Here is a 23,470-nt window from a genome sequence, read left to right as displayed (position 1 = left end):
GACACAGTCAGTGGGGGAAAGGAGCAAGATAGCATGGCTAAGGAATGGGTGGATGCCTTGGACTGGATCAGGGAAGATTCAGACCCTGCGATGTAGGCTAGCTTTGCAGCATCACAAGGTGATCCTCCCTTGGCTTCATTCCAGCCCTGCTCACTGCTAAGAGAGTTCGCAACAGAGAACCCTAAAGAGCCTGGCAGGAATGAGATCAGACTAGGGTTGTGCCTGAAGCTAAGACAAGAGGCCCAGTGGAGACAGAAGACTTAACTCTGACCCAACAACGTCATTTGTTCCGTGAGCAACAATTCAAAGGACTATGTCAACTGGCAAGGGACATCTGAGAAGGGATGCTGAGCACCTGTTCTATAGCCTGTATAGGTGAGGGGTGTAGTGATGGCAACCCTTCCCCACAAACTGATAAGAGACTTGGTGATTGAGGCTAATTCCCCTAATAATGAGGGCTGTGTGGTGGAGATGGTGGAACAGTTCATAATAAATGTTAGTTCTGTTGGCTACGAATTCCAAGTCTTCTTCAATATAATGAACAGCAAAGGAATGTTATTCGTAGTCCCCATCCCCCTTAAAAAGGTGTACATGTACACAACAGTGAAAACATGATTGGGCACATTTTGAATTGTATCAAAAATGGGGCAGGTGGGAAGAATCTTCCAAGTTCTGCACCATCTTTCTCTGTCTCTTTTCTACACACTGCAAATAATTTCTCCCACTTTCTCTTCCCCTCCCGCAATTCTTTGGAATCATTCTTTCTTCAAAGAGGCTTAAGCAATAACAACAAACACCCACACATAGTGGGAAAGAAAGAGATAAGATGGTAACAACCTTAGAGCTATTCATGTTACCCTGGGCTGCTGCAACCTAGTACAGTATCGGTTTCCAAGTTCAACTGAAGATTGACGCTTTGGATAACATATTCCTGCTTATATACAGACAGAGGGTTGCCCTAGGATGCAGCTGTAAGGGTTGTCAGGAGAGTCATCTCATAAAGAGATGCAACTGTAAATTCCTCTCATATACATTTCTGCCCCAGACATTCCATAGAATTTCATTTTCTACCCTATTCGTCCTAAGACATGGCACTTTGAGCGGGTGCCATGCCTCTCCTTCTGGGCTGTAGATCAAGTTCAATATGGTAGGCTCATTTGCACCCTGCAGAACTTTCCATTGATTTGGTTAAAAAGCAAGCAGTAATACAGTAGTTTTACTGACAAAAAAAGGTTGTCCATTCGTGGGACATTATAAATAATAATGCATAAATAAGACCGTGGCAGAAGGCACAATTTACTGCAGCAGCCACAAGAGTGTACATGAATATGGGATATGAAATGGGAAGACCATATCTAAAGAATTGCAACTTCTGATTGCAGTAAATAGATGCCTGAATGTGGGACTTGCTCTGTTTATTTTTATTTATTTGTTTGTTCGTTTGTTCATTTGTTTGTTTGTTTATGTATTTGGTATTTTTTTGAAATGTTGGAACAGATTAATCCCGTTCCCATGCATTTCAATGGGAAATGCTGATTCGACTTACAAACGTTTTGACTTACGAACACCATTCCGTTATGGATTAAGTTTGTAAGTCAAGGCACCACTGTAGTCACAGACATATGTTTGACTGCCACTGTGTTTCTTATGGTCTTTTTTTCTTTTCTTTTCTTAGTTGCTTGATTGTCACATGTTTGTATTGAGTTATTAATTTGGAATATCTATAGTATCGTTTATTGTGACTTTATGTTTCTTTGTACACAACTCACAGTGGTGAGCTGCCACTAAGTCAGAAGGAAGGATGGATGGATGGACGGACGGACGGACGGATGGACGGACAGACGGACGGATGGACGGACTGACGGAAGGAAGGAAGGAAGGAAGGAAGGAAGGAAGGAAGGAAGGAAGGAAAAGAAAGAGAAAATTTAGGTAATGGCCTCTTTAAATCACCAGAAGAATAAACATTTTCTTTAATAATTCCCACTTATTTCCTCTCTTCCCCTTTCACCACCACCAACCATTATCTGCACCTATGTGTGTGTATTTGCTCCATTACTCAGGCCCTTATAACAGGATTCACATAGCCACCACTCAGCTTGAATAGAACAAAGTTTTATCAAAATTACAGTGTTAACTTTGTTTATTCCAAGGCTTCAAGCTTATTCAACACAATTCTTCTGTGTCATCTCTCCCTCTCAGACTCCAGACTCAGACTGCTCCCTCAAACTCAGAACCACCCTTTCTCCCGATCTTTCTCCACCAGACTGCTCAGAAACCTTACCAACATTTCACTCCCATGATTTGTCTCCGCCAATCAGAACCATTCTTACGAACATCCCATGCTCAACACTCAACCCTTCCCATCACACACTTCCCAAATCAATGCAGTTCAAACAGTACATTTACCATCTCAATACATTTAAATATAACCAGGCATCACAGTGCCATCCAAGGCCCCTGAGCGTGCCCAACCCTGCTTTATAACTTCCCTTTCCATGCAAACTTGCTTCCTGTTTGACTCGTAGTGTAATAAAAAAGGAGCCTGCAGCATGCTGTCAGGCTGCTGTGGGTAGCAGCCTAAAGATAACATCCTGGCTTTCCTTATGATTACAGTATTCCCATTTTACAGGAGAGCTGCTGCAGCTGAAAGATAGTGATCTGCTAGCCCAAGGCAGCACAGATTCTCTCCAGAACAGCCAAGCCGAAGAAAAAGTGTGTTTACTGTGTTACTATTCCTTCTTCACCATTGGGTTAACCCACCTCCCTGTAAGTAAAGGTACAAGCCTGACTAGCCAGGGGCTGAGGTCTGGTGTGAGTCAGCCCCCTTCCCTGGTTCCTCCCCTTTTCTGGTTCTTCTAGAGGCTGATCTCAGCCAGCACAGCAATTGTGCCCTCAAATCCGGCTCTGCTGACAGGTGGAAGGTCAGCCAGCACAAGGCTAGGTGTGTCAGCACAAGAGGCTGCTGCTGCTTGCAAACCCGATGCAGCTGGTGTGTCATGGAGTTTCATTTGTACTGTGTATATAAAATTACCATATTACCACAAAAGAATGGAATTGTCCATTGTTGTATTATAGTGAGAATATAAAGGGCTTATACCCTAGGTATTTAACCTGCGGTCCACGGATCCACAGAGGGGTATACAAGTCAATGTTTTTATAATTTTCACTGATCCTGGTGTTTTTGAAGAAGAAGGAGGAGGAGGAGGAGGAGGAGGAGGAGGAGGAGGAGGAGAATGGAATCATTCCAATAAAAATAAAATAATAGGAATATGTGCATTAAGTTAACTTATTCCTCCCTTCTCTCCAAATGTCATGACCTTTCATGAGAAATGTTAAATAAATATTTGATGCATTCTAGAGTTTTAAATCCTGGTCTGCAGCAACAGAAGATATTTAAAGAGGGCCCATGGTAAAGAAAAGGTTAAGAACCTTTGGCTCATATTACCATTATTGGATGACGGATCAGTAATAAGTTACTAGTTATTTGTAACAAGTTACCTCCAATTTCTGGGTGTAGCAATGTGGACTCTTGCAATGAGTTCCTGTATGTTGACATTTACCACTACATCACTGCATTTTACAGAGGATAACCAAAGGCATTAGCAATAAGGCGCTGATTTCTTGGTTTTCCTCACAATTCATCTATGTCAGAGGCAGGATTTGAACCAAGATCTCGGAGGTGCAAACTTTTAGATAAGAAAAAACTGATTTCATTTCATTTTATTTTGAAAAACAATTTCAAGCTATTTCAGAAACCACAGATCTGCCATCATCACTGGGAGCATAAAAGAGGGAAATGCAGTATATGAGCAAATATTTGTGGATTTATGCCATATTGGCAGCCTTACTAATGATCTGGAACAACTTCCCAGCCCACTGAACATTTGAAAACCACACGTTTATTTCCAGCCAATATAATGACAAACCCAAACAGAAGAGTCATTTTTTGTTTTTGAAGCTGAGTTCCATCCTGGAATCATTTGTCAACCAAATCTCTATAAAGATGCACACATAAAAAACAACTGTGATGGAGATGCACCAAAGCATGGAAGTTACAAATAAATCAGTTAACTAGAATTAATTCCTGTTATGGATAATAGAAATATAACTGTTGCAGAGTTTTGAATTTCTGGTAAAATTCCTTTTTGCCATGCAATAGAAGTACTGTATAAAGATCCTCAGAGACTAGCTACAAGTTCTCCAGAATCCACCACTTTCTCATTAATTCGCACTAACCGTTTCAACAACTCACTCTGAGACATTTATAGTAGAAAGAACAAAAAACATTTCCTTAGTTACAGTTACAGTGGTGCCTCGCTTAACGAGCGCACCGTACAACGACGAAATAGCATAGCGATCCCTTTTTTGGGATCGCTAATGCGATCGCTCAACGACTTTTAGATAGGGCGAAACTCGCTTTGCGAAGATCGGTAAGCGTTTCGCTTACCGATCTTCGCAAAACGAAGCCCCGACGATCAGCTGTTCGGCGGACAAAATGGCCGCCGGAAGCCCCAAAATGGCCGCGCGCAGCGTTTTCGCGCCCTCCCCTCGCTTACCGAGGGCGCGAAAATGGCTGCCGGCCATAGGAAACTTCGCTGAACGGTGAGTAAAGGAGCCTATTGGAACGCATTAAATGATGTTTAATGCGTTCCAATGGCTTTCCCTGTCCCATTCAGCGATGTTTCGCTATAGCGAAGGTTAATCCGGAACGGATTAACCTCGCTATGCGAGGCACCACTGTACTTGAAATTACAAACTTATGCATGCTGCTTTCTTTACTGCACATATACTGTCAACTAACTGAACAGATCAACAGCAAGGAAACAACTGCAACAAATGAAGAAAAAGAAGTGGAAAATACTACTATAGAAATACCCAAAATAACAAACTACTACAGTATTTAAAAAGAATTAAAGAAATATCACATTAAAACTTATAAATAAGAGCTTCTTTTTATTATGTGATTGTTTTATTTACAATATTTTTTAGCCGCACCATTGCCAGTGGCTTCTGGTTACAGCAATGTGGTCTCACTAAAAGACTGAGGGGCTATTAAGTCCTGGCTGATGGTATCTCTTGTGTAAGTGTATTATGCTCTGTTGTGGGTGTTGAGGATCCAACTAGATAGATAGGAAGAGAGTAGATTTTGTACCTCAGGCCAGTAACCTCTGGCATTGATATGTTTAAAAAAACTAGACTCAAATAACTATTCACTGGTAGTAACTAATTTGGGAAGGGGCTTAGAACTATAACAGCAACTAATAATTCAAATTATAAATTAAAAAGTAACTTGTCAGACTCCGGAACGCACAAGGAAGCCAAGGAATTAGCTTCAGATTAAAATCATTTCTCTAAGAAACCTATGGGAACCTAGGGCAGGAAGAAAAAAAAGACTGGAGCCTTGGCTAATTTATTATTATGTACCATCAAGCTATTCCTGATTTATGGCAACCTGAGTAGGGGTTTTGATGTATTTGAAAAATAACAGGAAAAAAAGCTGTGTGGTCTCTGTATACAATCCAAAGGCAAGGGTAGGCAATACCTTTAACAGACCACTAGAAAAAGAAATCAAAAACATTAGCTTTCAACCTTTACAGGTCTTCAGCAGGCTGGGCACCACAGCACTTGAGGTGGTCCAGAAAAAAAACCAACCTAGAAACATTCCAGAAATCATGATCAGGTGTGCGTGCCAGGCTCCTTTGTAAAAAGTTAAGTTTCAAAATGAGGGCTGCAGGCTGAAGTCAGAAGTTCTATCTATGGTGTTGTAGAGTGGAACTTCTCTCCCTGTCTTACTAGACAAAGTGGAGTCTTTCAGCAGCATCTTCACAATGCTCCTGCCCCACCTCATGGCCCTCTATTTCGCCTACACACTAGGTGAGGGAATTGTAGCCAATTTAATAGTATTACATAGCTGGAGAAGGATGTTGTCCCCAATTCACAGTCCTTCTTGGACGCTGTTAAGTGCCCTTGTTTGTTTGTAGATGGTGCTCGGATTGGATATGCAAGGTATATTCCATAGTCCAACAAAAATGGACAGGTGGGTGGGTGGTTAACCTGTGGAGTCACTGTAAGCAATTTGGACTAAATTTTAGCTGAACTTCTGGGGTTTACCATATTTCTGGATGCCACTATTCTCATCCAGCTAAGAATTTTGTGTTTCAGTAGGAGGGCGAATGAAGTGTCTGACATGCTCAAGGAGTGTTTCACCATTACTGCCCTCCAGTGAGTTTCCATGACCCAGTGGAGATATGAACACGAGTCTCCTAAGCCTTAGTCTGAAACTCTTATGCCCTACACCGCACAGGCTAAAAAGGGATGGTTTTATAGAAATTAACTTTCTGGTAAGAAACGTGCAATCAACACAGTCATAGAGTATTCGATAATTACGTCAAGGGATTTCAAGGGATTATATTATTTAAAATAAGAGCCAGTTCCCAGTTTAAGGAGGCCCACCAATAAAGCGGGGTGGGTGGGTGTAGTTTCCCTCCGACAACATGGATGAGAGCTGGTAAGACAGGCTGACCAGGGACCATTTTTAATTGTTTTCTTCGGTGTTCTCAACATGACATTGCATCCCAACTTCAGGCATTATGGGAAATTAAAAAGGCAGATCTTAGATGCCCAGTGTTTTCTTAAAGGGATGTGCAGTCCAGGTGTGAGTCATGGGTCTTGCTGGAGTACATGGTCCCTGATTACTCTTGCCAAAAAGATACCATATGCTGATGTCAGGTCCTGAACGGGCTTCCTGATTTTCTCTATAAAATCGGTTGATTTGAGTGACTGGCTGGATGATCAACAACAACCAACTTTCCCAAGCTGGTGCCCTCTGTGTGTATTGGATGACATGTCCCATCACTCCCAAGTAGCATATTGCTGAGGATGAGGAATGTTGTAATTCAACACATACAGAAGGCTCCAGGTTGAGAAAGGGAGAATGACAATCATTTAAATAAAAACAACAAGCCAGACTCACTATCTCCAGCTACCCGTGAGTTCTTCCTTGTCCTCCCTGTAGCTGTTTAAAAATGCAGCATTGATCTTTGTGACAACCCCAGACCTACTGGAGTATACCACACCTTAATTATGCTGCCACCAACCATTCCCTATAAGGAGTCACACAGACCAGGAATGGATTTTAACAAACAAAAGAACAAGGTTTATTTAAATAACAAACAGGGTAAATAAAATGATCAGGTAAATAAGATACTGTAACGTGGCGTAGTCTCAATCATACATACAACAGTTTGGTTCACACAGAACACTAAAGCACAGACCCTGAACCTATCAGTTCTGGCTACCTATAAAGAAACCTGAACCTATCAGGTATGTACTAACTGACACACAGTTGTACTCAGTCTGACACACAGACTCCCACTCCTCACTCTCCACACAAGCTCCAAATATATATACAGTACAGCTCCTCCCCCTGATGTCCCGCCTTCCACTCCCCATAGGATGGAACTTTCCCTCCAAACCCATGACAGACAGGTACCATTAGTGCTGTATGTAACAATCTTCATTTTTTTAAAAGTAATTTTGTTTGGATTTCCAGTAAAGAAAAACATACAAAGAAGAAAGAGCCTTATCAGCAAACAATTCACTGAATGTCACTGAGTTCTTCATTCTCACACAGTCACTTGATACTATCTGACAATGTAATTAATTTAATAAATCTTTTTAAAGATCAGAGTGAGATACAAGGGGAGAATGATTACAAGTGATTACATTAGCATAACTGAATGAGAAACATGTTTCATAAAATCCATTTTTGACACGTGACATTTGAATAGGAAACATAGATGAACTGTAAGCCTTTCCCTTAAAGGTCATTTATCTAGAATCTAGATAGGATTCAGGGTGATGGACATGACAAAATTCCACCAAAATGTTCCCTAGGGCGCAAGGGAACATTTCGAGTATATTGGAAGTGTTTACAAGTGGACAATGGAAGTAATCCAAGACTATGGAATGCCCTCCCAACTGAAATTCGCCTGGCGCCGATGGTGATGACATTTCGGTGCCAGGTCAAAACCTTCCTGTTCCAGAAGGCTTTTAATTGAAATAATATTAGCTGTGGGTCCGATGGCAATTTTTATATATTTTTAATTGTATTTTAATTGTTCTGAATTTTTATTGTATTTTAAATGTTGTAAGCCGCCCAGAGACCTTTGAGTAGTGTGGGCAGCATATAAATAAATAAATAGATAGATAGATAGATAGATAGATAGATAGATAGATAGATAGATAGATAGATAGATAGATAGATAGATAGATAGATAGATAGATAGATAGATAGATAGATAGATAGATAGATAGATAGATAGATAGATAGATAGATAGATAGATAGATAGATAGATAGATAGATAGATAGATAGATAGATAATCTGAACCAGTAATCTGGGAAGAAAGAAAAGTCCCTATATTTTGTGTAATTTCCTCTCTACACGAGGGAGTAAGTAAATCAGTAATCTGTTAAGCTAGCAAGGCTATTAATGACAGGACATTTTGGAGGTCACTCAACCACAGGGAAGTGACTTGACAACACATAACAATAATAATATGTTGGTGCTCCTAGAGGTCTTCATCCTTCTCTCTCCAAGGTCACTTATTTTTCTTAATCTTCCTTAGTTAGAGAGGCAGACCTACAGACATGAAATCCAACTGTGGGGTTTGCCTTGAGGAAGTTTAGAAATTGTTTCCTCTATTATTGTGCATAAATGGACTTTTCTAAGTAACCAACAGCAAGTTTTTCTTCTGCTGTCCTGCGAGGGTCATTGCTCTTTTCCAGTAATCACAAGCTCAGCACTAGGCCACTGCACACTGCAAGTCCATTCTTGACTGCACCTTGTGCTCTGGGAGTAAAAATACCAAATCATCCTAACTATAAATCTGTCTCTTTTTCTCACTCCAAAAAATGTCATAGAATCCCAGGAGAACAACCACGGAGAACATGTATATATATTTTTTTTTTAAAGTGAAAAAGCTTAGGGTGAGAAAACTAGTCATGCATTGCCCGTGTTGTCAGCTGCTATCTAGAAAGTGCGAGTAATCCTTGAGCAGCCAAGTGTTGCTCACAGGAGATACAACAGGAATAGACATGCTTAAAGAACAAACTGGGGAAAGAAATGAGAGGATGAAAAATAATAATCCTTCCTCAAAGGTCTTGTGAACCAAGTGAAAAACAAATGCACACAGATTGCATTATAAGCCTATCATTTTAAGAGGTCCTTTCACCTTATGTATTCTCAGATGGTCCTAACATCACTGTTGATTGTCTGCCCCATACTGATTGGAGTTAATGAAAAGAAGGCAAAACATGGTGTTTTTTTCTAGAGAAAACTCAATGTTGGTATTTCCTTGGGCTCAGGATGCTTCCAGATGGAATATTTTGCAAGCGTCAAGCATATTAGATCAACCCAAGCCTTGGCTCGTCACAATGACCATGTGCCAAAGCTGAGCCAGAGAAGTAAATCGCACCCATGTCTTACCTACTCAAGGTGCATCATATCCAAAATCAGGAAAATCATTTTTGCACATGAGGTTGAACACCCAGAAAGACATGTCCAATCCCTAGCAGCAAATCATATAATAAATTAAAGAATTGGCAATTTGTTACTGTTTCATGACCCCCCAAAATCTGTTGCCTGAGGCAGCGCACGTACTTCTTCCTACAACTGAATGACAATCAGCATGGATGAGCAGCGAGTCGTAATCAGAGATGTGTGTTCTTATCAATGGTTATGATACCCATACCTGTGGCTTCCTCCAAATGTACAGTTTCTACAATGGTATTCTGAATTTTGACGGAAGCAGTACCTGGAAACTGCTAAGAGTGTGTAGTCACTGGGGTGCCCTGTCTCTTCCTTACTGCTTGATTTTTTAAATTCTTTCTTCCTGGAGTTTGTGTATATATGGACGGAAAATGGTTTGTACATTTTAAATTGAAGGTGAACAACGCTTGGCCCCATCCCAATTTGCAGACCCAGAACACCTCCCACACCCAAAATGTTTGCTGTTGCTTTTAAAACATGTAGGATCACTCATCGGAAAGCACTGTTTCCTTTAAATCAAAATACACAGCCACCACTCAGCTTGTTTCAGTGAAATAATATGTAAAAGAAGATGTGTGTGAGTGTTTAAAAAAAAAAAAACTAGGAGTGAACCAGTGGTTACTTCCAGTTTTGATGGACTGGAGAAGTGCAACTAGTGTTGGCTCCATGGCTGGACTATTGGCCCACTATCTTCTGAAATTGTTGCAGGGCTACCTTCTTCCTCCTATTTCCAATATTGAGGCTGCAAGTACGATTGCTTACATAGCTGAAAGAGTCATTCATTTGATACTGGTAAAAGGGAAGTGGTAATATCTGTTTTTTTCCAGTTGGTAAGAGTAATCTCCCTTGACAGTTACAGAAAATTGAATGCAGACTTCCAAAGAATAGCAAGGAGAGACAAGAGGGCCTTCTTAAATGAACAGTGAAAAGAAATAGAGTAAAAAGAATAGAAAGGGAAAAAATCAGAGATCTGTTCAAGAAAACTGGAGATATGAAAGGAACATTTTGTGCAAGGATGGACACGATAAAGGACAAAAGTGGGAGGGACCTAAAAGAAGCAGACGGCATCAAGAAAAGGTGGCAAGAATACACAGAGGAATTATACCAGAAAGATCTGGATATCCCAGACAACCCAGATGGTGTGGTTGCTGACCTTGAGCCAGACATCCTGGAGAGTGAAGTCAAGTGGGCCTTAGAAAGCATGGCTAACAAGGCCAGTGGAAGTGATGGCATTCCAGTTAAACATAAAATGTTAAAAGATGATGCTATTAAGCTGGTACACTCAATATGCCAGCAAGTTTGGAAAACTCAGCTGTGCTGAGAGGATTGGAAAAGATCAGTCTACATCCCAATCCCAAAGAAGGGCAATGCCAAAGAATGCTTCAACTACCATACAATTGCATTCATTTCACACGCTAGCAAGGTTATACTCAAAATCCTCCAAGGTAGGCTTCAGCAGTATGTGGCCCGAGAACTCCCAGACGTACAAGCTGGTTTTTGAAGGGGCGGAGGAACTAGAGACCAAATTGCAATAATAATGCACTGGATTATGGAGAAAGCCAGCGTTTCAGAAAAACATCTACTTCTGCTTCATTGACTATGCAAAAGCCTTTGACTGTGTGGACCACAGCAAACTATGGCAAGTCCTTAAAGAAACGGGAGTGCCTGATCACCTTATCTTTCTCCTGAGAAACCCATATGTGGGACAGGTAGCAACAGTTAGAACTGGGTATGGAACAACTGATTGGTTCAAAATTGGGAAAGAAGTACAGCAATGGTGCATATTGTATCCTTGTTTATTTAACTTATATGCAGAATACATCATGCAGAAGGCTGGACTGGATGAATCCCAAACCAGAATTAAGATTGCAGGAAGAAATATCAACAACCTCAGATATGCAGATGATACCACTCTGATGGCAGAAAGTGAGGAGGAATTAAAGAACCTCTTAATGAGGGTGAAAGAGGAGAGTGCAAAAAACGGCCTGAAACTCAACATCAAAAAAAATTAAGATCGTGGCCACTGGTCCCATCACCTCCTGGGAAATTGAAGGGGAAGATATGGAGGCAGTGACAGATTTTACTTTCTTGGGCTCCATGATTACTGCAGATGGAGACAGCAGCCACGAAATTAAGACGCCTACTTCTTGGGAGGAAAGCGATGACATACTTCAACAGCATCTGAAAAAGCAGAGACATCACCTTGCCAACAAAAGTCTGCATAGTCAAAGCTATGGTTTTCCCTGTAGTGATGTATGGAAGTGAGAGCTGGACCATAAAGAAAGCAGACCGCCGAAGAATTGATGCCTTTGAATTGTGGTGCTGGAGGAGGCTCTTGAGAGTCCCCTGGACTGCAAGGAGAACAAACCTATCAATTCTAAAGGAAATCAACCCTGAGTGCTCACTGGAAGGACAGATCCTGAAGCTGAGGCTCCAATACTTTGGCCATCTCATGAGAAAAGAAGACTCCCTGGAAAAGACCTTGATGTTAGGAAAGTGTGACGGCAAGAGGAGAAGGGGACGACCAAGGATGAGATGGCTGGACAGTGTCTGCGAAGCAACCAACATGAATTTGACACAACTACGGATAGCAGTGGAAGATAGGAGGGCCTGGTGTGCTCTGGTCCATGGGGTCACGAAGACTCGGACACGACTAAACAACTAAACGAATGAACGAAGCTTAGTCTACCCATTGTGGTGCAATGAATAGGGTGACAGACTAAGACTCTAAAGCACTGTTCCCAACCTGGAGTCCCCATATATTCTTGGACTAAAACTCCTGGAAGCCTTCATTGCTAGCTGTGTTAACCAGGATTTCCAGGAGCTGTAGTCCAAGGACATCTGAGGACTCCAGGGCCGGAAAGCACTGCTCCAGAGACCGAAATTCAAATCGCCAGTTGGCCTTGGAAACTCAAGGGGTGGGGGCGGCATTCAGAAAAAAACACTCCTTAAATATCTCACTTACCCTATTAGGGTCACTAGAAGTTGCCTGTGACTAGATAACATGCAATACACACAAGCTTTGTGGAGTGTGCTCCATTGTAACTCTGCACAGGAGTGGAATTCTAGACGTTACTCACTATTAAATAAGGGTTAAAACAGAAAAATAAAATATGGCAATCTTTCAGAAGTGGAGGTTAGTCACAAGCAGGAAAGGAAATAGTGTGTGTTTTATTTCATAAATTTGTGGGAGAGACAGAAAATGAGAACGATGCATTAACTATATGCACCAATTTCATACTTGGTTGATTAATTTCCTGGTTAATGAGTTAAAAGCAGCACACCACTTAATCTGTGAAAATGTAATTGTTCAGCAATCCCAGTTTTAAGATGATTTACACCCTTTGCAATACACACTTGAACTTCCATGCATTTAGATTAAGTTTCTGTTCATTTCCGGATATTCCTATTAAATTACCTTCATGCTCATACTCATAACTCCTTTTAAGTAGCTACAGAGACCCATCGTGTCTGTTTAAATACTCAAAAGTACATTCATGGAGTTTGAGAGCACTTAACTCTCGGATAAATGGCATGTTTCCCCTTTTTCTCAACAGGTCTAGTAGGGAAGATCATCCTAGCAGATGGCTCAAATCAAATTGAACTTTTTGCTTCTCTGCATTCCTAGCCCTGTAACTAATTATTATGAACCACAATAGCCAAAGATGGTTTTCCTGTACAGAATTTATTGAAACAGGCAAATTTACAATTGTTGCTTTGTGGGCATTCCCATTCATTTCAGTGGACCTTGGGGTGGCAATAGGATTGTCCTCAAAATGTTGGCTACATGTCATGTTTTGGAGAAGACAGTCCTCTATTTAAAGGTATTCCTTATCTGCAGGAACGTCCAGACTAATTCTAGTTTAAAAGATCAGGAAACCTAAAGGTAAAAGAGAAACAACATCAAAACACATTTGAAACAGGAAGGCACAACAATCCATTGAAGAATGCTACTCAGGCAGCTAGTCATTAATGGAAAGTTTGCCTTTAAAAAAAGGTCTTCAGCTGCTTTCAGAAGGACGGCAAAGATGGGGCCACCCTGGCTTTCTGTGGGAGGGAGTTTCAGAGTCTGGGCACAGCCGCAGAAAAGATCCTCTATTGCTGATGCAAACAAAGTACCTGGAGGAGATATTTATTTAGACTAAAGCACCCAAGATCCCTTAGCCAACTTGGTTAATGGCTCAGACTACTGACTAATTCTGTATGTTGTAGTACATGGAAATAACTTTTACCAGCTCTGCACAAGCCCTCCCATTCAATCTGCTTGTGTCCTGCACTGGAAGCATAGGTCCTGCTGTCATAACTTTCAGTCTCCATTTTAAATGTGAACAGGGCAGGCCCATGGATCCATGACTGCCCCCAACAGGTTAGGCTTTTTGGGCCCAAAATGCTCCTTTGCGGATCTATAGTGGAAAAGAACAGTAGATTTGACTCAAGGGTGGTTTCCACATGTCTCTGCCCTTGGGGTGGTTTCACAAGCTGATCTTGTAAAAGAGTTTTTAAACTTCCCTCAAAAGTTGATTCCAACTGGCTGGCTACCTCAGCAAGTTAGGTATTGGGTTGTGGAGCCAGAGGTTGGGTGTTCAATTCCCCACAGTGTCTCCTGCAATTAGAGCCAGCCTGTATAGCCTTGGGCAAGATGCACTATCTCGGGGGGCGCATGCGCGCGCACACACACACACACACACACCAGAAGAAGGGAATGGAAACCCCTTCTGAGTATTCTCACCCTGGAAAACCCTAAAAAGTGTTCCCATAAGTCAGAATTGACTTGACAGCATGCAATTGTTATTATTAAAAATTGATTCCAGAACACTGTGAGGAAGGGATCAAGACCTCATCAGAGTAGCTGACACAAGCACAAAAGTACCCCCCACACCCTTAAATATCTGCTATACAATGTCAGAAACAGTGAGATGAGTTGGGGAGTTGCTCCTGATGCCACATTGCTATTGCTCTCTCAAGTTATTCCTTGTCATCACAGTACACACCATGTGTAATGGTTGACTCTTTAAAGCCATATTATTTTAATGCAATATTGATGGGTATAAATGATGTTAATACATGCACCTTATTAAAATGTACAGTAATTATTTTTCAAACTGGAACAGGTTGCTCCCCCCCCCCCATGGTACTAGTTCCCAGCGTCCTGTTTTCCTTAGTTTTGTACACAATAAATAGGGTAAAATTTCTCTAGTGGCCCAAAAATCCCACATGTCTGAATCTTATTAATGTCAAAGAATCTCTCTCTGGTTTCCATTACATCCTTTAATTCACAACCCTATAATTTTTTCTCAATGGGTCATACCCTCCCCGCCCCCCCATTTCTCTCCATCACTACCTCCCATTTCACTTGTTAATCTGTTTGGTTAAAGGTTTCTCATCCCCCTTTCTTTTTATACAAAGTGTGCTTTCAACAAGATGTCTTGGTCTGAAGAATGACAGGCCAAAGGGGCAATACCTTAATCGTGGCTTTGACTTTATGGTTTTTTTTTTAAACAAGGAGCTGGGCACAACCAAATGCAAAAAGGTCCATGAAATGTGATCCGTTAAAAGGGTAAAAGACTCCAAAAGTGCTGAATTAGAGATAGATGTACCGAACATATGTGTCCCTGTGTGTTTGTGTGCAGGGAAGTACTGTCTGCAGAAATCAGACTACATAAAATGATAGATAAAACCAGAGTATGGAATATCATTTTCAAAATTATGATGATGATTATATTTTTCGTAGGTAACATTGTAAACTTTGGTTTTATCTTATTTTAAATTACCCTGATATTTAACTGATAGGTTATTGGTTAAAACTTGTATCTATTATATAATTTCAGGAAAGTCTGTGTCTCATTATATTCGCAAAGGCTTTCACGGCCGGGATCTAATGGGTTGTTGTGGGTTTTTCGGGCTCTTTGGCCGTGTTCTGAAGGTTGTTCTTCCTAACGTTTCACCAGTCTCTGTGGCTGACATCTTCAGAGGACAGCACTCTGTGATCTGGTGTAGTTGGCTTTGGGAATGCAGTATTTATGGCTGTAAGATAGGCCTTTGTCTTTTTCTGTAGATGGTTGATTAATGTGTATTGTTGTAGGTGTATTGTTGTGCTAAGGACAAGAGATTATCTGTTCCTGTGGTTGATGGGTGTCATTAGCTGGTCTTTCGTGTGTAGTGATCCCCTGTCCTTGTGGCTGGGTAGAGTTCGTTGACCTTTTGCACACTGTATTTTTGAGAGCTGGGAGCCAAGTTTTGTTGAGCTTCACATTTTCCTCTTTTTTGTTGAAATGTTATTTCAATGGCTTCCCTGTGCAGTCTGAGGTAATGATTGCTGGTGTTGTCCAGTATTTCAGTATTTTGAAATAGAATTTCATGTCCAGTTTGTTTCAGGGCATGTTCAGCTACTGCGGATTTTTCTGGTTGTTTTAGTCTGCAGTTTCTCTCATGTTCTTTGATTCTGGTGTGTTTTGTGGTTCCAATATATACCTGGCCACAACTGCAAGGTATCTGGTATACTCCTGCAGTAGTGAGGGGGTCCCTTCTGTCCTTTACTGACCGTAACATTTGTTGTATTTTTGTGGTGGGCTTGAATACTGTTTGTAGGTTGTGTTTTTTCAAAAGTTTCCCCATGTGGTCTGTGACCCCTTTGATGTATGGCAGAAATACTTTATTTGTGGATGGCTGTTTTTCTTCTTCAGTTCGGTGTTGTTTTCTTGGTTTGATGGCTCTTGTGATTTCATTTTTGGAGTAGCCATTTGCCTGTAGGGCCCAATTCAGATGGCTGGGTTCATTCTGTGTCTCATATTTTTGAATAATAGTAGAGGAAGAGGAGGAGGAGGTTGCACCTATAGTTCCATGATCCAAAAATAGTGACTTACAATTTTTTGAAAAGCAACTCTTTACTTTTTGGTACAAGACACTGCCTGACAAGTGCTAGAATATTAATAGCTAGGTTTTGGAAAGACAAAACAAGATATTGAATTAGAACATTAGTATGGTGAAGTATAAGACATTGCATTAAATGATAAATTGACTATTGAACTCAGGATGAAAAGAGAGGAAATAAGTTCCAATATTTTTTATGCTATTTGGGGTAGATTTGTTGAATTTGTATTAGTTAAAGGAAAGGGGAAAGCCTCTAAACAACAATATATACAATTTTGGAAAGGAAGTTTGTAATAAAAATATTGTTCAATGCGGTTCTGTGGGTATGGGGTGCACAGTAGATTTTAGTGTATAGTAAGCATTATTATTTGGATTTTTGTATTTGTTTTCTGTTTTAAAAATAAAAAACAACAAAAAACAAGACACTGGCTGGTTTTACAAAACATGTCAAAGAAGCGGGATCTCTGTAAGAAGAGCCATTGTGGTGTACAGTTAGAGCAGTGGTTCCCAACCTGGAGTCCCCAGAGATTTTTGAACTGAAAATCCCAGAAGCCTTCACCACTAGTTGAGCTGGCCAGGATTTGTGGGAGTTGTAGTCCAAGAACATCTGGGGACCCAAGGTTGGGAGCCACTGGGTTAGACAGATGAAGTCAGAGCTGGAAGACCTATTTCAAATTCCCATTTAGCCACAACATTCACTGGGTGGCCTTGGACCAATAGCACACTCGTTACGAGTACTGTATATGGCCTACCTCACAGTACTTTTGTGAGGTTAAAATGGGGAGGATAGAAGCCATGCAAGCTGTCTTATGTTCATTGGAGGTATAGCTAAATATAGAAGTGACAGAAACTGTTACAATTACACTGCAAAAGTTGTGACATTTTCCATCATTAACTCACAATGGCTGTGTAATGTAGTTACATTTTAAAAAGGAGGCTTAATTACAAGTAATTCCTTCTTTGCAGGTAAATACAGTAAGTTCAGGGGGGCTACTTTAGCAAAAGATCATATTCCTTGTGGTGAATATAATAAGGCACATAAATATGTCTGCAACTGCTTGTGGGTTGCATTATCAATATTTTTCTGCTTAAAATATTGATTAGTTCCACATGCAAAGGTCCTGGCAGGCTTTCTTCTCACCGGCGGGGGTTTTTAGGAGCCGATTGATCCAGTTACGTTGTTGATAGAACAGGATTTCTGTTGTTCAAAGGAATTGAACTTCAAACACTGGGTTGCCGTGGTTATTGAGGCAACTGAAATAAAAAAGAGAGCTGAATGCAAGCAGTTGCATGTTATCATTTACAAGGCAAGAATAGAAAAGGGGGGAATAACAACGAAGGTGAATGCTTCTCTCTCTGGGACAGGTTTGTTTCTTTCAAAAGAAATGCTTGTCACTGAACCTGGAAAAGTTACTTTCCTGAACTTCACCTTCTAGAATTCCTTGGGCAGGAATGTTGGCTGGAGGGTTAAGGGAGTTGCAAACATTTGTAGGATAAAGAATAAAATGTTTCATTACTTACAGTTGTGAACAGATTAACAGCAAACACAAAACTGACCTCCAACAGACTAAAGGCAGGGGGAAAAGCACTCAGCAGAGAGGTGGCACTTTCCTTAAAATTCAGAGGCTGCAGGGAATGGTTGGTTAGTGCTGGATAGATTGACAGTCACCTCAGCCCAGAAAAGTCCCCCCCTGGTCACTCAAACCACAGGTACTGTAGCATGTGAAGTTGTAAAAACTCCAATATAATCTTCATAATCTTTTCCACTGACCAGATTCAATAGGTTCAGCTACTTCCCATATGGACGGGATCTGAAATCCTGAGCAGGCTCATTGAATCAGTGGGGAACACTATACATTCCACTGATTCAAATGGACTTAGTTTACTTGCAAGTTACTATGCTGAGAAACTGGATTTCAGCCATTGTGTGCAGAGATGGGGAAATATCTGGCAGTTTTCTGGATTACACCTCCCAGAATCTCATGCTGGCTATGGGATTCCAAGAACTGTTCAAGGTGCAAATGTTTCTCAGCCATGAAGCTGCTAAAGATTGTGAACCCATCAAGGGGGCAAAAGTAGTGCCGACCCCAATTCAGCATCCCACACATGGTTGAATATACATTTTTTTTCACACTGGGAAAAGCCTTGGTGGCTTTATTCCAGGAATGGATGGGGCTCAGGAAATGGCCAAAGGAGAATGGGTAAGGACAGATGTAATTCTTACCAATTTGAGCATTTTCCCACTAAACATACACAGCAGAGGTCTGTTAAATGAATACAGTCGGATCATGGTACCTGCAATGGATCTGTTCCAAGCCCCCCCCCCACGCTGAAAAATGAGAAGTATCAAATGCTAAACATTGGCTTCCTCCAGTGGCCAGTTCTGGTAAATACACCCTGGAAATACATATAAATATGAATTTCTGAGTTTTTTAATTTAGTATTTTCAGCCAGCAGATAAATAAATCAGCAAATCCTACTGTATCTCCTTAAATTTAAACCCTGGTGCAACAATTTGCAAAGGCATGACTCTGTTCGTTCTAACGGCCCTGCTTTCAAATGACATCTTTTTCATGCAACAACTGCTCTACTTGTAAAATACAGCTCAGTTCTGCATACGGTGGGGCTTGTCGTGGGGCTGCCAGCAGCTCCCAGAGAAACTCCTGGGGAAAGCTGGAACTGCCCAGGCTGGGGGTCCTTCAGAAGATGAAGAAACAAAGGGGAGACTAGGAGAAGTCTCCCTGAAGCAATTGGTGATCAACAGAGGTGAGGGAAGCTGGGCAGCAACCTGCTATTTCTTCCCTCTGAAGAGATCACCCGAGTACAGATCGGATGCGGGAGCCATATTGGGCAGTGAAACTGTGAGTAACCCACCCCCTATGGAGGAGAGGAGAACAAACAGATACTGCGTTGAAAACTGACAACAATAAAGTAAGTTGAAGCCTTTGATTTATGAACAACCCCATAAAGTGGGAAGAGAAACTATTTGGCTAAAAGAAGGGAAGAAGCGGCTAGCTTGCTTACTGGTCCTGCTGCCTCAGAAAGCGAAACTAACTTTTATCCTGCAGGCTGGTAAACACTGGGAGGCTAAGAGAAAAAAAAACCTGATTCTGGAAATAATCCCAGAGTGACATAATATAACTACGGACTGGACTTAAAGCTGTTATCAGTCAGGAAAACAAAGTGAAAAACATAACATTGCCCTGTCAGATTTATCAACAATACAGACAGCGTGCCATCAAAACTTTGGAACTGTATAATATCCCTGGGGGGTGGGGAAGCTTCATAGTATTCCAAAGTATTTAAGATTATCCTTATATTATTTTCCATCTGTGTTTTTGCCAGCAAAGTCCTGGTTTTCCCAGTTCCACAGTCCAACCTCGGTGACAATATCTCTCTTCCCTTGGAATGAGTTAGCTTCTCTCAGTATATAATATAGCCCTTTACAGCTGTAGCCTCTGAAGGGGATCTCCCAAATGGCTATGATATTCTTGGATGCAGAGAAAGCTTTTGATAATCTGAATTGGAATGTTATGCTACACCAATTGGAAGTGCTATAAGTTGGAGAAAGATTTTTGAAATTAATTAAAGTAATCTATACTCAGCAAAAGAAAAAATGGAGAGGTGACAAAAGAAATACAAATACAGAAAGGTACAAGACAGGGTTAGGGTTAGGGTTACTCTTCATTACTATTCATTCTTACTCTAGAAATATTAACTGAGCAAATTAGAGATTAAAAGGAAATAAAAGGATTGAAAGTAAGAGGTCATACTTTTAAGTTCCAAGCTTTTGCAGATGATCTAGTTATTTTATTGGAGGATCCAATGGACTCAATTGAAGACCTGATGGAGATGCTGATGAATTTTGGTGATATGGCAGGAATGAAAATAAACCAAAAGAAAATAAAAATATCTGTTCAAATATGAGAGATCCAAAATGACAGAAATTAATAGAAAGGACTAACTTTCAAGAAGAGAAGAGCGTCAGATACTTAGGGATCCAAATCACAAAACTAGTACATTATTCAAAGACAATTATATGAAGTTGATTAAAGAGATACAGAATAGCTTGGAGAGATAGGACAAATTACAGCTATCTTTGATGGGAAGAATGGCAACCATAAAATTAATGTTCTACCTAAACTTTAATTTTTATTTCAGACAAATTCCATAATATTAAAACAGTCATTTTTTTCAAAGACTTAACAAGATAATCATGAGATTTGTGTGACAAGGTAAAAAACCAAGAATTAAAATCAAAGCGATGCAAGATGCCAAACAAAGAGCAGGTTTTGGTCTCCCAGACCGGGTATTGTATTATAGAGCCTGTGTATTAGTCTGAATAAAGGAATGGATAACTTTAGATAATGATACACTACTTAAGTTGGAAGGACATGATTTATAGTTAGGTTGGCATGGTTTTCTATGGTACAAAAAAGATAAAGAGCAGAAGCGTTTCAACTCGCATATGAGAAGAAGAACCCCACTAGGGACTTGGAAAAAGATCATCCAGCAGATTTGCCAAAAAACACCAGGCTGGGTATCACCCATAGAGGCCTTTACGCAACCTCACCTCATGACAGAAGCGAAACTTTTAAGATATCAAGATCTATTTATAAATTAAAAATGATTGTGAGTTAAGGTCCACATAAGAGTTAGAAATACAAAACATATATCTAGACTGGTGGTCCAGAGCACTGGTTCTTAACCTTGGGTTACTCAGGAGTTTTGGACTGCAACTCCCAGAAGCCTTCCCCACTAACTGTGCTGGCTGGGGTTTCTGGGAGTTGCAGTTAAAAAACATCCGAGTAACAAAGGTTAAGAACCACTGGTCCAGAGCACAAGTGGAATCTAGGTATAGAAAAGATAAATAGAGGGCTTTTACACAGAACAAACGATATTCGATAAACTTCTGCTGGGCTCAAATGATAAAGTAATTAAGAAAATGTATGACTATTTGCTTGAAACTAAAATGCAAGATGAGATGGTAAAAGAATGTATGATTAGGAGGGCACAAAATATAGGACACAATATTGCTATTGATCAATGGTTGCAAATATGGAAAAATAACATAGAGCTCACAAAATCGGTAAATTTCAGGGAGAACGTATATAAGATGTTTTAAAAGTGGCATATGATTCTGGAAAAATTGTCAAAGATTATACAGAGGTGTCAAATGTTTGTTGGAAGTGTGAAGCACAAGAGGGAAGCTTCTACCATATGTGGTGAACTTGTAGAGTAGCAAAACAGTATTGGATAGCAATACATACTCTGTTACAAAACAATACTGCTTTGTAATGTTCCACTAACCCCATAATTGTTTTTACTGAGCATTATACCAGATAATATAGATAAGACAAAGAACTACATAATTAAAGTCATTGCAACAAGAATTCTTTATACTAAGAACTGGAATGAATTGGAGATACCAAAACAAGAGGAACTCATTGAGAAGATATGGGAAGTGGCAGAAATGGATATTCCATCAGAAGTGTTGAAACACTGTCCAATACAAAAGGCAACCGAACAATGGGAAATGGCTTGAGTCACTAGATAGTGCTTGAATAACATAGAATTAAACTAAGATGTAACTGTAAGTTGAAACCTGGAGGGCAATCAAATTGCAGGAAGGCGAAAAGTCTACTTGATATCACAACATGAACAAACAGAATGGATGACAGTACATTTTGTGTTCTCCTTCCCCCTCTTTTCTCTCCATATCCCCCTCTATCTTTTGTACTCCTTATCTTATCCCTAGTTTTGAAAAATAAAAAATAAATTTTTAAAAAAGTTCTTGACACGGTTTTGATAACTTTTGTAAGTTCTTAGGTATGATCACTGAGTGGAGCTACTAGTGGAAGAAACTTGTGGCAATAAAGGATAGCACCACAGATCACTTCTAGCCCAAGAGCTAAAGCAGGGGGGGGGGTGTAAAACATAAACTGTGGGTTCCCCCAGGAGCCCAAATACAGCCCTACAGAGCCCTGGCCCCATCCCTTCAATATTTCTTATTTGTTAAGAAAAAAAAATATTTTGATCTAAATGCCCCTATAGGGGCAAAGGGAGCAATTTCATTGTTTTAACCTGGGGAGTTCTTTCAAAACCAGAAGATATTTAAAACTGCTCAGAAGTAGCCAAAATTAGTGAAATTGCTCTACAGCCTAGAGGCTAGAACTGTTTTTTAAATATATATATATATATTACAGTCACTATGGGGCCTGCTCTTTTTTAAAATATAAAAATATATTTGGAGTTGAGGAGGCACCAGAACTTATAAAGCATGTGAAGGTCCTGAGGCAGATGTGTGCAGCCCCTGGACCATGAATCATTGGCCACCTTTGGGATAGAAGCTTCCATTCCCTAAAACAGAAGGTGGCACTTGAACTATCATTCTAATAGAAAGAAAATCCCAACACAGTCACTGGCTAATCAGACCTATTTAGGAAAATTTCATCCCAAAGCAGTGACGAACCCAAGAATAAGATAAATACACCCACAAAATTATCTCAGAATCATTGCTAAGAATCCAGCTCTACCCCTTAAACATTTCCATAGCCATCTGTGTGCAAAACGTTTTGCTGAACTCTGAACTGATTTCCCATCTGTTACGGAAAGGGTGTTGCAAAATAGTTCTCCAATCCAACTCCAAGGTCTGCACTGAGTTCTCCTCAGGCTGCCAGGAAATGGCTCAGATTCCTGTTTGAGAATGGGAATCCCATCCCTAGAATCGTTAACTCCAACCATCATTAAATCACAGACCACCGTCCCTTCTTTGGACAGCTGTGTCAATTGGCGTGCTCACCTCCAGCTGCTGGGGTCCCTCCAACAATCTGCTGGCCTCCAGACAGCAAGATTCATGGAGGCAGTCACTGATGCTGCCCGTTTGTCATCCTACCTATGGGGTCAATGGCCTTTTCCGGGCTCTTCCATTTAAATCAGCTTTTACTTCTCTTGCTCCTGGTTCTTTTCCTGTAAAAAAAGTAAGGTTTTTCTGGCATGGGAGGGGAATCTGAGGAAGAAAGGAGAGGCTGTAGATGTGAACAGGTCA

The 23,470-nt window shown here is 40.6% G+C and overlaps 1 long non-coding RNA gene across 5 annotated transcripts in view; it reads right to left on the bottom strand.

Annotated features, from left to right (window-relative positions):
• Nucleotides 1-10,630: 10,630 nt before the first annotated feature.
• LOC140708451 (uncharacterized) overlaps nucleotides 10,631-23,470 on the bottom strand; it is a 47,925-nt gene continuing 35,085 nt past the window's right edge. For 4 of the 5 annotated variants that reach the window (XR_013537576.1, XR_012088642.2, XR_013537575.1 and 1 more), the window contains 2 exons: nucleotides 23,225-23,391; nucleotides 10,631-17,676 (listed from right to left, as the gene is read on the bottom strand). This is a non-coding gene — a long non-coding RNA (uncharacterized LOC140708451). The remainder of the gene's footprint in view (nucleotides 17,677-23,224; nucleotides 23,392-23,470) is intronic. The other variant, XR_013537578.1, reaches the window with a different exon arrangement.

This window comes from Pogona vitticeps, chromosome 6 (assembly GCF_051106095.1).
Source record: "Pogona vitticeps strain Pit_001003342236 chromosome 6, PviZW2.1, whole genome shotgun sequence".
In the NCBI taxonomy this organism is placed as follows: domain Eukaryota; kingdom Metazoa; phylum Chordata; class Lepidosauria; order Squamata; family Agamidae; genus Pogona; species Pogona vitticeps.
The sequence above is the reverse complement of the archived record's forward strand: the minus strand, read 5'-3'. Positions and strand labels throughout refer to the sequence as shown.